Raw genomic sequence first — 13,928 nt, 5'->3', positions numbered from 1 at the left:
GGACATAGCAGCCCTACATGATACATAGAAACAAACACAGGGAGGCAGCCAAAATGGGAAGACAAAAAAACATGTCTCAAATGAAAGAACAGAATAAAGCTCCACAAAAAGAACTAAGCAAAATTGAGACAAGCAATCTACAAGACACAGAGTTCCAAGCATTGGTTATAAAGATGTTCAATGATCTCAGTGAGAACTTCAACAAAGAGATGGGAAACATAAAAATGGAGATAGAAAACATGAAAAAGAACCAGTCAGAAATAAAGAATACAATACATGAAATGAAGACTATATTACAGGGACTCAACAGTAGATTAGATGAAGCAGAGGATTGAATCAGTGATTTAGAAGATAAAGTAGCATAAAATGCCCAATCAGAACAGCAAAAGGAACAAAGAATCCCAAAAAATGAGGATACTTTAAGGGGCCTCTGGGGCAATATCAAGCATACCAACATTTGCATAATAGGGGTACCAGAAGGAGAAGAGAGAGAGCAAGGTATTGAAGACCTCTGAAGAAATAATGACAGAAAAGTTCCCTAACCTGGTGAAGGAAATAGATATTCAAGCCCAGGAAGAACAGAGAGTCTCAAATAAGATGAACCCAAAGAGGTCCAACCAAAACACATCATAATTAAAATGTCAAAGCTTAAAGACAAAGAGAGAATCTTAAAAGCAGCAAGAGAAAAGCAGTTAGATACCTATAAGGGAGCTCCATAAGACTGCCAGTTTATTTCTCAACAGAAACTTTGCAGACCAGAAGAATTGGCAGAAAAAATTCAAAGTGATGAAAAGCAAGGACCTTCAACCAAGATTACTCTACCAGCAAAATTATCATTTAGAATCAAAGGACAGATAAAGAGCTTCCCAGACAAGAAAAAGTGAAAGGAGTTCATCACCACTAAACCAGTATTATAAGGAATCTAAGAGGGACTTCTTTAAGACAAATTTTTTTTAAAAAAAATATGAATAATAAAAAGGCAATAACTACTTACCTATTAAAATTACTTTCAATGTAAATGGATTAAATGCTCCAATCAAAAACTAGGGTGGCTAAATGGATAAGAAAACAAGACCCTTACATATACTGCCTACAAAGATTCACTTCAGATTGAAAGACACACACAGACTGAAAGTAAAGGGATGGAAAAAGGTATTTCATGAAAGTGGAAACATACAAACAAACAAAAAATCTGGTGTAGCAATACTTATACCAGACAAAATAGACTTTAAAACAAAGGCTATACATAACAAGAGACAAAGAAGGACCTAGTAATCCCACTTCTGGGTGTTTATCCAAAGAAACCCAAAACACAACTTTAAGGGGACGTGTTCATCCATACGTTCATTGCAGCATTATTTACAATGACCAAGATGTACAGGCAACCTGGGTGTCCCTGAATGAATGAATAGATAAAGAAGAGGTGGTACATATATACAATGGAGTATTACTCAGCCGTAAAAAAGAATGAAATCTTGCCATCTGCGACAACATGGATGGACTCAGAGGGTATTGTGCTAAGTATAGTAAGTCAGACAGCAAAAGACAAATGTCATATGATTTCACTTATAAGTAAAAACTAAAGAATAAAATAAACAAACAAAACAAAAACAAACTCATAGATACAGAGAACATTTTGATGGTTGCTAGATGGGAGGCGCTGAGGGTAGGGGAAAAAGGGGAAGGGATTAAGAAGTACAAATTGGTAGTTACAAAATAGTCATGGGGATGTAAAGTAAAATGCAGGGAATATAATCAATAATATGGTAATAACCATGTATAGTGCCAGGTGGGTATTAGACTAGTCAGGGGTATCTCTTCTTAAATAATATAAATGTCTAACCACTATGCTGTACACCTGAAATTAATATAAAATAATATTGAATGTCAACCGCAATTAAAAATTTTTAAAAGGGGGAAAAGGATAATGGGGAATATGAGGTTCAAAGTTCCAGGTATGAAACAAATAAGCCTTGGGGATATAATATCCAGCATAGGAAATATAGTCAATAATATTGTGATAGTATGGTATGGTGTCATATTATTGTTGGACTTATGGTAATCACATTTTTATCACAGGGAAGATAATCACTAATACGGTAATAACTATGTATAGTGCCAGGTGGGGTACTGTTGAATAACTGTAATGTACACCTGAAACTATTAATAATACAATATTGTATGTTAGCTATATTTTAATAAAAATCATTAAAAAAAGAATTTGATCAGAAGAGATGTTAAATGGAATTAGATTCTTTTTGGGTTTTGTAAACAGAATAATGATTCCAAAGACATCCAACTCCCAATCCTCAAAACTTGTTATTATGTTACCTTACATAGTAAAAGGCACTTTACAGGCTTGATTAAATTAAGGCCCTTGATATGGGAACATTATCCTGGATTACCTGAGTGGCCTCATAGTAATCATAAGGGTCTATATAAGAGGGAGAAGCAGGAGAGTCAAAGTCAGCATAGGAGATGATGACAGAACAAGGGGTTAGAATCGTGAAAGAAAAGGGACATAAGCCAAGGAATGCAGAAACTTCTAGGAGCTGGAAAAGCATGAAAACAGATTCTCCCCTAGAGCCTCCACAAGGAATGCAGTCTTGTCGACACTTGATTTTAGGACTCCTGATCTCCCAAACTGTAAGATAATAAATTTGTGCTGTTTCAAGCTATTGAATTTGTGGCAATTTGTTACAGAAGCAACAGGAAACTAATATATTAGCCATCGCTCAATGATCATATCACTTTGAGTCTGCAACCTATGACATAATAATGTTCAAATCATAATGAATTATTATTGAGGATCAAAAACTAGTTTAGGTTATGGTGTTTTATTATTTTAATATACTTCTATATTTTATTTTCTGATATTTGTTTGGTATATTTACATCTATGTGTTACAGTAGTGAGATTAATCTATAGTTTCCACTGCTATGCTAACTTTGTCATACTTTGTTATCAAAGGTCACTACCTTCTTAAAATGATTTTAAAAACGTTCTCTCTTTATGTTCTCAATCAACTTATATACTATGAGAATTTTCAATCACTGCAACTTTGAACACACAAAACTTAGAACTTGAATTTACTTCTTGTTTTCCAACTGTTGTAGGTCTACTTAAATTTTTCACTTCTTTTCAGACCAATTTTGATAAGTTATGCCTAGCCAGGAACTAACCTATTTTGTTGAGATTTTTAAATATATTAGCACAGAGTGGTATGTAAAATTATCTTAAAATGTTTAAATTCTCCAATCTTCTGATACATCTACTAATATATCCCCTTTTTAAATGACAAACTTCTACACTTAGTTTTCCCTTTTTTTTTTCTTGTTTGGATATGCCAGAAGCTTTTCTAATAGTTATTCTGCCCTTTTTGCTGTTGTTTCCTAAAAATAAATTACTGATTAAATCACATTCTTCCTCCTGAGTTTCTTATGGTTGCTTTGTTGTTTTTCAAAATTTTGGTGTTAAATATTAAATTAATTGATTTTTCAGTCTTTGTTGTTTAATAAACAAGGAAACCCTGGCTATGGATTTGCCCTCAAGCCATGGCTTTGGAAACATCACAGAGGTTTTAATTTAAAAAGTTCTTAACTCTCTAAACACTACATCTAAAGTCTATAGTATTACTATAATGCAAGAGCTCTTTAACAAAATGCTTTATTTTGCTTTTAATACCCAAATACTGAGAATTTTTTTGTTTAGATTTGTGCAATTAAGTTATTTCATTGCAATGCCATTTAAAAATATAGCTTACATGGTTTCTACTCCTTACTTTTAATTAAAATTTTGATGGTGTGTATTTAGTATATGATCACTTTTTGTAAATATTTCTGAGGCATTTGCAAAAAACTATTGCTTCTATAAAATAGAGCTTTTATATAGATAGATATGTATATTTTATAAAATTATAGTGTCGTATACCACATAAGTATAAATAAAAATATAGATATAGACGTAATAATACCTTGAGTGCATTTTTCCAACTCCTTTCAGTCCTTATTTACTTTTTAACTTTTTGATCTGTCAATGACTAAGAACAGCATATGATGAAACATCTTATTGCAATTTTGTTTCTGTCAGTCTCTCCATGTATTTCTAAGTTTATGCTGTGTATAGGTTAGTATTATATTTTTAGTTACACGTTTCATTACTGCTGTAACTTTATTGTGGATATTAATTTTTATCAATATAAAAGCATCACATTACATGCTTTTTGTTCTTGAATTCTATTTTGTACTAAAATTATATTGCTTCCTCTGTTTTTTTTTATCAGTCTGATGTATCTCTATCATTTTATATTCAACATTCTCTTTCATGTTGTTTTAGATTTGGTGCAAAAAAAATATTGCAGAAGTCTGTAGCCAGCCTAAATTTTTTTCTTTATATGTAGTATGATTTTCTTGCTAATATTTCTGAGAATTTTGCTCTACTTTTAGAATACAATAATTTCATCACTATATGTGAAATTAAATTAATATTGCTAGTAATTCATGAGTTATGTCTCTATTTTAAAAATTCAGATCTTACTTTTGCTAATGAATCTTCTGTTATATCTTTGCTTATTACCACTTTTCATTTACTCTGTTTTATATATGTAGTTTGGATCATATAGTTCTGCCCATATTATTAATATTTTTTCATTATTTTTAATTATTTATACTTTTCCTAAAATTGTGACATTTTATCATATCTATTTTTTCATTTATTTTGTTAATTTGATATTCTTTCTGTCAATTTTTATATCCTGCTTCCTTTGAAGTTATGAATCTAACAGTTGTGTTTTTCATATCTACACAATACTTCTGTATCTCAATTTTGTTCTTTCTTCATAATTGCTTGTTAAAGTTTAATAAATGAATGCTTTTTTATTCTCATTGGAAATATAATCAGAAATTTTCTATAATTTTCACATTTCTGAACACAGATGAACTACAGAGAACATACCCTCTATCCTCTGATTCTTCAGGGAAGTTCCCTGATTTTGATCTCAAGTAACTGCCTGTTGTATTTACTGCCTCAGGTAGTAATCTATTCAATACCAGCCTATCAAATTAAGGAGCCCCAGTGTTGTGGTCTTACAAAAGATGTGGCCATCCTTCCCACAGCTTGACTTAAAACTTTAAGATTCTGAAAGATGAAAAAGCATGCTTATGAGGTCTGACAATTAAGTTTGAGAACTTGTTGCAATGATGTTGCTAACCTTTTTTGATATCGGAGGTATTATTCATTATGAATTTGTACCAACTAGACAGTTAACCAAGTTTACTACTTGGAAGTGCTGAAAAGGCTGTGTGAAAAAGTTAGACGACCTGAACATTTCGCCAACAATTCATGCCTCTTGCATCACGACAATACACCAGCTCACATGGCACTATCTGTGAGGGAGTTTTTAGCCAGTAAACAAATAACTGTATTGGAACACCCTCCCTTAGTCACCTGATCTGACCCCCAGTGACTTCTTTCTTTACCCGAAGATAAAGGTAATATTGAAAAGAAGACATTTTGATGACATTCAGGACATGAAGGGCAATATGATGAGAGCTCTGATGGCCATTCCAGCAAAAGAGTTCCAAAACTGCTTTGAAGGGTGGACAAGGTGCTGGCATCGGTGCACAGCTTCCCAAGGGGAGTACTTCGAAGGTGACCATAGTGATATTCATCAATGAGGTATGTAGCACTTTTTCTAGGATGCGTTTGCAAACTTACATGTGTTCTACCTCATAGAACACACCAGAGAATATTGGTAATACAAAACCAAGATAATAGAATGTTCAAAGAAATGGAGATAATATTCGACCAAAATGTCACACTGAGTACACGCACCTTTTCTCTCTCCTATCTAAAGTCCTAAGAATGATAGAAAAAGTATTTTTTAAATGATTTAATGTACAGCATCAGTAGAAAAGCCATTAATAGACTAGACTGTCTCAGGAATTACTGAAAATCAGATCACAATGCATCACATATGTAAAAGAGGAAAGCAATCCCAGGATGCTCTGGACTCAGCAAGAAAGGTACCCGGAAAGTCATTCGGTTGATTGCCAGTTGCCTATAACAGTGGGCAACAGAGGTGTTTACCTGGAAGCTGGAACTAATGCAATCAATATGCATGCTAGGTCTGGAAAGGCAGCACTTAAGCCGGGAGAGGCAGCACTTGAGCCCAAAGCGAGCAAAACCCAGGGAGCATGAGAACCTCTTATTCCTAAAAGAATCTACACACCTCATACACTAGTATGTGGTCTGGCCCCTAGAATCACCATAGTAGTAATTTAAGTAGTAATTTCGAAAGCTAAATGGAATGGAAACACAACTAAAGAATGAATTCACAAACTGAAAGTGCAAACTAAAAGATTCTTCCAAAAAGTGATACAAAGTAATGATAACACTGTACAAAAAATTTAAGACATATTGATGATAGAAGTATAAATACCAACATTGGTTATACTAGATTAGGACATAATCAAGAAAATTATAGGAAAATACTTTCCAGAGCTAAAAAAAAAAAAAGAAACCCACGACTTTGGGCTCAACAGAATGAAAGAAAAGATATACACAAAAGACAAATTGTAAGTTTCAAAATTCCAAAGAAAGGGAAAATCTTCAACTTTCCATGAAGAAGTAAACAGGTGGCCTACAATGAAACGAGACTCATTATATTTGCATTAAATTTCTCAGCAATAACTTACTCTACAAGACAATGGAGCAACACTTTCAAAGAACAGGAAGGACATTTTTTAAAAAGAAATTAGTAACCAGAAGTTTATTTTGAGTTAGAAGATTCACCTGAATGAGCAAAATTCATAATAAAAGAGTAACAAACAGCAGTTCCTGCTCAAATTTCAAATCTCTTTTTAGCAGTTTATTTATTTATTTATTTTGACATTCAATATTATTTTATGTTACTTTTAGGTGTATAGCATAGTGTCAGACATTTAAGGAAGGGCATTTAAAAAAAATCTAATTATTGACCCAGCTAAATTTTTAATCAATTAGAAGGGGGAAATAGTGGCATATTCAGGAAAGCAGAGACTCAAAAATTTACCCCCTTCACATCCTTTCTAAAAATAACTACTATAGAATGTTCTGTTTTATACCAATGAAAACCTTAGCAAAATGCCTTGTCTGAACAGAATGATTACTATAGAAGAAAGTTTTAGTTTACACCTAAAATGTTACCAAACCCAGGTGATTATATGGGAAAGCTATAGTCAACACTTCCCAGACAAGATAATCTCCATAAGCATAGAAAAATACGGAAATGTGGACATCTGTCCAATTTACTAGTCTTCAAGGCTAGCAAAATCGTAATAACAAAAATTGGGCAAGGATAAGACAATAAAAACTGTAGTCCAGTTTCATTTATTATATAAATTCAAGAATTATTAGTAGATGAATCCCACAGTCCAGCCACAAAATAAAACATTTTTATCAAATAGAATTTATCACAGAAATGAAAGGCTGATATAATACTAGGAAACTTATTGTTGTAATCAGTATAAGAAGTAGATTAAAGGAAGAAAATGATAAGATAACCTCAATAAATGCAAATATTTTTAAATAAACTTCAACCCCAATTACTAATTTAAAGTGGAGATTAAATGCATCTGCCACTCTGAAATCCAATCATCCACAATAAAAATAAGAACTCCATTTTTATTTGAACATCACCCACCATGAGCCCTACTTACAGAGAACACCTACTACTGATTTCCTAAAGAATTTTGGTATTCTCTGACCAATGTATTTCTCAATGCCTCATTGAAGAGAATGCTCTCTGGGCCTTCTTGAGACACATAATATTAAAGAATGCATATGCAGGTTATACATAATTCCACTACAACATTTCTATCCATCCAATTATTTTTATTCCTTCCCCTATAAAATATCAAAGAATTGCGGGTATCTCAACTTCATTTAATGCAGGCCACCACAAAGAACAGATTTCAGTCAATCATCTGAGCAAGCAATTAGAGCCATTCCCAGCTACACTGCATATTTTTAAGTTCCATGTGTTTTACTTTGTGGTTATTTGGTATCATCCTATAACAAGCAGGGAAATTCTACTGAGAGACTGGAACATCTCCTTACTCTTAAACATTTGCATCTCCTATATTTAGAACAATGTCTTATACATACGAGATGTTAATAATTCTTTTTGTATTAACTTAATATGAATAAATAATAAAGGTTTGATACACATCTGAAATAACATGAAAATTAAACCTTTAAAATAGTTTTAAGAAAAAGTAAATATTTTTAATAAAAATTTTTTATGTGTTTAACTGTATTTTAACCCAATGGACAAATGGGAAGGCATTTGTTCTTCTCGTTTAATTACATTATAAGGCCTACATCAACCTTTTCTCCACACTTGGGACCCTCCCATCTTCCAAAAAGCTAAGTTCTTTGTCAGTGCACTAGCTCCTATGTAACAGCCAGAACCTATAAAGTGAGATATAGAGTGGAACCCTAGACATCTAGAAAAGCTAATGCCTAATTTCTCAATATCCACAACTGTGAGCTGCGTAGCTGCCAATGCAGAAAAGTTCATTTTCCATTATCAGAAATAATGAACAAGATTTCCCCAGTACCCACTTGACTAGGGTAATACATTTGAGGCTTTGTGGTAGAAATTAATGATCTTAGTAGTACTCCAGTGGCCTGGAATCCTTAATGAACATCCCAAAACACTTTACCTAATACGGAGAAGAGACATCAGCACTATAGGGAAAAAAGGAAGCTCATAATTACTTAGCTTTTTATTTAAATCTTTGTAAAAATTGTTTGGCCTCTCCTTACATAATTTGGAGTATAGACTTCCTTATTCCTGAACATGTCGTGGTGTTAAGGATATTACATGTCCTACACATGTGGTTGGAGGTTTGGAGGGGGTGGGGGGGAAGAACAGGTATTTTAAAAGTATCCCTGTGCCCAGTAGCTCAAGTTCCATGTGAGAAATGAGTCTTTACTTTAGCGGAGCCAATTTATATGTGATTGGCCACCTGCCTAGCCTGGTCTATCAAATGCAAATGGAAAATTATAATGAGCATATGAATGGGCAAGAGCTGGACAGATAAGAAATCGCTATATATTTAAAGGCATTTTATAAACTACCTTTATCTTCAGAAAATTAGGCCTGCACACTTTCTTTCCTACCATCCCATTTTTTTAACTTAGTTTTGAAGTCACAGGGCAGAATCTACTTCATACCATTAATGTCTCTTTGTTCTTGGTTCTACTGCTTTCACAAAAGTGCTGGAGGCTATTCACTAGAAGTGACTAATTTACTGGAGAAGTTATCAGAGTCCACTGAGTTGAAACCATAAAATAATTCAAGAAAGACAATGGTGCCTGCTAGCACTCCATGGCAAAGGTTCCTCCCTGAAACTATTTGCTTCACCCTAACATATTCATCCATGAAGTTAAAGATCTTACCTAGTATGCCCTGTTCATAATCAATTTCTCATTCCTGTTATAAATTTAAAAATGAAAATAGGAGAGATTTTTTTAAGGTAAAACATAGTCAAAAACATTTTTTATACCACTCAACTGAATTTTGCATCACAAAATTTAAATATTTAAAATACTATTTATATTATAAGGTTTAGAAGCAAAATTCTTTCTTTGAGTTTGTTTCAAAACAGGTTCTTTGTTGTATTTCTCTGGTAGGTATGAAATATTCAAGAATCCATATATACACAGTGGGTTTGCTATTTTTAATTTTTTAAAAACTTATTCATTGTGAGCATAAAAAGAAATACAAGTTTCGGCTTAGAATGTAAATATAATAAAATTATAGAAATTGTCACATTTTCCATTATTAAAATAGTGCTAAATTATCCAACTGTATGCATTTCCAGTGGTTTCTGTTAGATAAACTGTATTTTACAATAATTCACCCACCAATTGGGATTTTCTTTTAGTACTCAACCCTCAACCATTTTATAACTGATTTTATCTATATTGAAATAGAGAAAATTTAGTATTCAAATAGCCATTCAATATTTAGAATGATTGTTTCCTTACAGTATGTAAGATAAAGGACTGAAATTAGATTATTATAAATAGTATGTAGTAGTTGTCAAAACATTCAAACTTTTAGTATCTACTTTCCTGAAAAGTGCTACTCAAAACCAAATTAATAGGTAATAAGACTAGAATGTAAACAGATAGATATAAGAGGAGAATATAAATATTAGAAAAGTGGTATAATGCAATGCTTCCTGTCTCAAGACTTTCACATTACTTATGTGTCCCTCCCATTACTATGAAAGAACTCATGCGTTTAGGGTTGAACTGGATGGATTAAACAGAAAAATTGGCAAGGGCTCAGAAATTTCAGCCTGAACATGAAGAGAATATAATTCCATCAAAAGCCTTTATGGCCTGGGCCGAGTCCCCAAGTCCAGCCTCAACTCTTACTCTTCCTCAACTTCCCTTCTTCTATGTTAAAATACAGAACTATTTAAAAGTTCCCTAAACATGACCAACCTTCTCACATCTTCTTGCCTTTAGGAATAATGTTTCCTCTTTCCTGCTTCTGCTAAATTCTGGTTTGACTATGTTTTAGCCCAAAATAACTTGCTCTGGGAATCGTTCTCTTACTTCCCCAAAAAACTCTTTCCTTTATGTCTCCATCACGTGTTATACAAGGTACATTATTAAATGCTCTCATTTACTCATCTTACCATAATTGTGTGCATATTCCCCCCCCACTAAGCACTTTTTTTTGAGAGCAAGAATATATCCGATTCATTTTTATATGCTTAACATTATAGTGCCTGGCACACTGTGGATGATCAATAGATTTTTTTTTAAGATCAAAATGAGGGAATTAAAATAACAAAGTTATGGATTCTGCCTGAAGTTTCATAAAGGATATTTTGAAGTGGGAAATAAAAATGTATATATAAATAGAGCTTTTATGAGTATTTCTAAGTGGGGACTTCAAAATGGCAATGCTAAAAATAATAGGAGTTACAAGTCCAAATTCAATACAGGAAGTTAATATTCAGATAGAAGGAACAAGTACTGACCCATAGGAGTTCTACATTGTACACATTTTAGAGGCGAGTAAAGGAGGGAAAAGAGTCAACCACAATAGGCAGGCGAGTATCCTGGAAGCTGAGTAGAGTCCTACATGAGGGAGGGAATGGTTATCTCAGTGAAATGCTGCTAAGAAGTAGAGTAAAATGGGCACAGGAAGGGTTCCTTGGACTGGACAATACAGAGGCTTTTGGTAATGTTGACAAGAGCAATTTGTTTTCAGTGGTGGAACGAAAACTACATCAGAGTGGATTAGAGATTGAATCGGAGATGAGGAAATGCAGACAGTAAACACAGGTAAGTCATTTTAGAAGTTTGGTTGAGAAAGAGGGGAGAGAAATGGGAAGGGGCCAGCTGAAAGGAATGTAGAGCCAAGAAAGAATTGTTTATAGCATGGAAGATATGAATGATGCATCAGAGAGGGAAACATTGACATCGCAGGAGTTAACTCAAAGAGAAGAAGCTTCATTCTATATTTGGGAGGAGATGGGATCCAGAACACTAGTAGAGGGCTTGGCTGTTGTTCAGATCAGATTCACTGTATCCATTTAAGAAGAAGGAGATGGGTGTGCAAGAAAGTGGGCTCCTAGATATGGTAGCAGGAAGATGAGAGCTAATTTCATCCCAAAGCTCACAAAGTCATAACTAATGCTATGTTCTTTAGCTCATACCGAAAGGATACAGTTTACATTTGTGTGTCAGGATAGGCTACGTTTTGCAGAAGTAACAGACAATAGAAAAATCTCAACAGCTAACAACAACAAAAGTGTGTTTCTTAGTCACACTATTGTGTATATCACAAGTCAGTTGCAACTTGGCTCCATGTTGCTCCCTTCATCTGGAACTTTGCTGATTCTCATGCAGAGGGAAAAGAGAATAGTCAAACTACACCCTGGCTCTTAAAGATTCTGCCTGGAAGTGACATACCTCACTTTTGCTCATATTTCGTTAGCCCTAACATCAAAAGGTCTTACCTGTGTTAAACAGGGCAGAGATGTATAACCTTCCTATAGGAAGACATTGCAGAGAAAGCCACAGAACATTTGTGAAGAATGACACAATCTATGACATCTTATAGACAGTTCATTCATGTCTTTCAGTTAAAACGTCTGAGGCAAAGCTAATATCACAGTCATGGATATTTTTTTATCCTATGACTACATTCTCCACATCTATAATTGCTCGACTAAAAATGACTACAAATGACTAGTGTATTTTAAAACGTTCACTGCGCTATTATCATCACCTAAACTGTCATCCCCGCTGTAACTGTAGTCTTCCCCTTGGTAGGTGGTTACAAGTGATTTCTGCCATTCACTCACTCATTCAGTAAGTATTTATTAAATGCTACTTACAAGTATGTTAAGGTTATTGAGAACTACCCCTGCCACAAAGGAAATTGTTATACTTTCCATATGATAAATGTGTAAAATATAATCTTTATGATAATATCCATGTGGCTGATATCTCCTAGGTTTGAAATAACTATAGGAAACATTACATGTGAAATCTGGATTTTGGCTTCTAAATTAAATTATGCATTCATGATCTTTCATGACAATTCAATAGATTTTCTCTTTCTTGGAGAAGGAAGAAATGCTCGTGATAAATTCTATCCTTTGAAATTGTGCCTGAATTGTGCCATTTTTGTTCAAAACAGCATAACCAGTAGAAAAAAAATAATCACTTTATTAATTAATTAGATGATTGCATAGGATGGATACATTGGGGCAACGTCTGCAGATTAAGACTTGTTCCGCTAAGGTTCAAAATGCAGGCAGGTAATTTTAAGTTGTAGAATTCAATGACAGAAGAAAGCAAGGTTGAACTAGTTCATCTATAAATGAAGAAATATAAGGCTCCCATAAGCTTCCCATAAATTAAAACACCCTCGTTGGTACCTAACCAGCATAGCAATAAGATAGCAGAAAATTTTCTAGCAAATATTGTTTACCTTTAAACAAAGTTCTTCATGGTATTTTCCTATATTTAAAATGATTCCTGTCCAGGGCATATTGCTACTTTGTATTCCTCTTGATATTTTCATTTAAAAGAGAGCTGCTGTGCAAAATAATGTCCTTGTCTGTCCCTTCCTCATACAAACCTCCAATCAAATTTAATAAAGCTAGTTTGATACAATGCCAGCCTACACTTGGTTTACCCTTGGTCGACTTTAATAGGGTCAAAAATATTTTCGCATTGGCAGTGTACGCATTAATCATTTTTCTAGAGGATTTAGAAAATTGGAAGAGACAAGGCCAAGCAAAATTTTAAATTAATTGGGCCTACCCCAGCCTTGCAGGGTCACCTTGTGGCAGTTGTTCCACATTTTCCAGGTCACGGAGTTCCTCTGTTTCCTACAGCTGCCATGAGGAGAGATCCATGCTGTGGGCACACAAAGGTGAAAGAATTTCTCTCAGAAAGTGCGAATTTTCCTACGGCAACCACAACAATTGCAGTTTCCAGATTGTTGCTAGACACCAACCACTTAAATAATGCATGCCCGGCTGACGCCGCCACTTGTGCATTTTCTAATCGAGTAGTCAGGAAAATTTGCAAACACTCTGTCATTTACCATAAATCCGCTCCCTACTTATAACCACAGAGTAATTAATTTCAGTACTGCTCAGAATTATTAATTTCAGCCAGAAAAATCTGTTTCCACAATTGCTACATCCTTCATTTGTTTTCCCCTCCACCAATATTCATTAAAAAGATTGAAGCAGTTTTCTTATATGGGAGTGTTTATTCGGAGTAATGTTATTAACAGTCTCTGTGATAGCGATAATGGAATCTATATTCCTGGCCTAATCTATACTCACATGCTTGCAGGTATCTGACTGACTCTCCAGATGAAGTTGGCAACATATAAT

At 33.9% G+C, this 13,928-nt stretch overlaps 1 long non-coding RNA gene across 1 annotated transcript in view; it reads right to left on the bottom strand.

Moving 5' to 3' along the window:
• Positions 1 to 13,442, bottom strand: part of LOC141570405 (uncharacterized) — a 226,791-nt gene extending 213,349 nt beyond the window's left edge. The window contains exon 1 of the long non-coding RNA XR_012494409.1: positions 13,345 to 13,442. This is a non-coding gene — a long non-coding RNA (uncharacterized LOC141570405). The remainder of the gene's footprint in view (positions 1 to 13,344) is intronic.
• Between the last annotated feature and the right edge of the window lie 486 nt (positions 13,443 to 13,928).

Source organism: Rhinolophus sinicus, linkage group LG03 (genome assembly GCF_036562045.2).
Source record: "Rhinolophus sinicus isolate RSC01 linkage group LG03, ASM3656204v1, whole genome shotgun sequence".
Lineage (NCBI taxonomy): Eukaryota > Metazoa > Chordata > Mammalia > Chiroptera > Rhinolophidae > Rhinolophus > Rhinolophus sinicus.
This window is presented reverse-complemented; position numbering and strand designations above follow the sequence as displayed.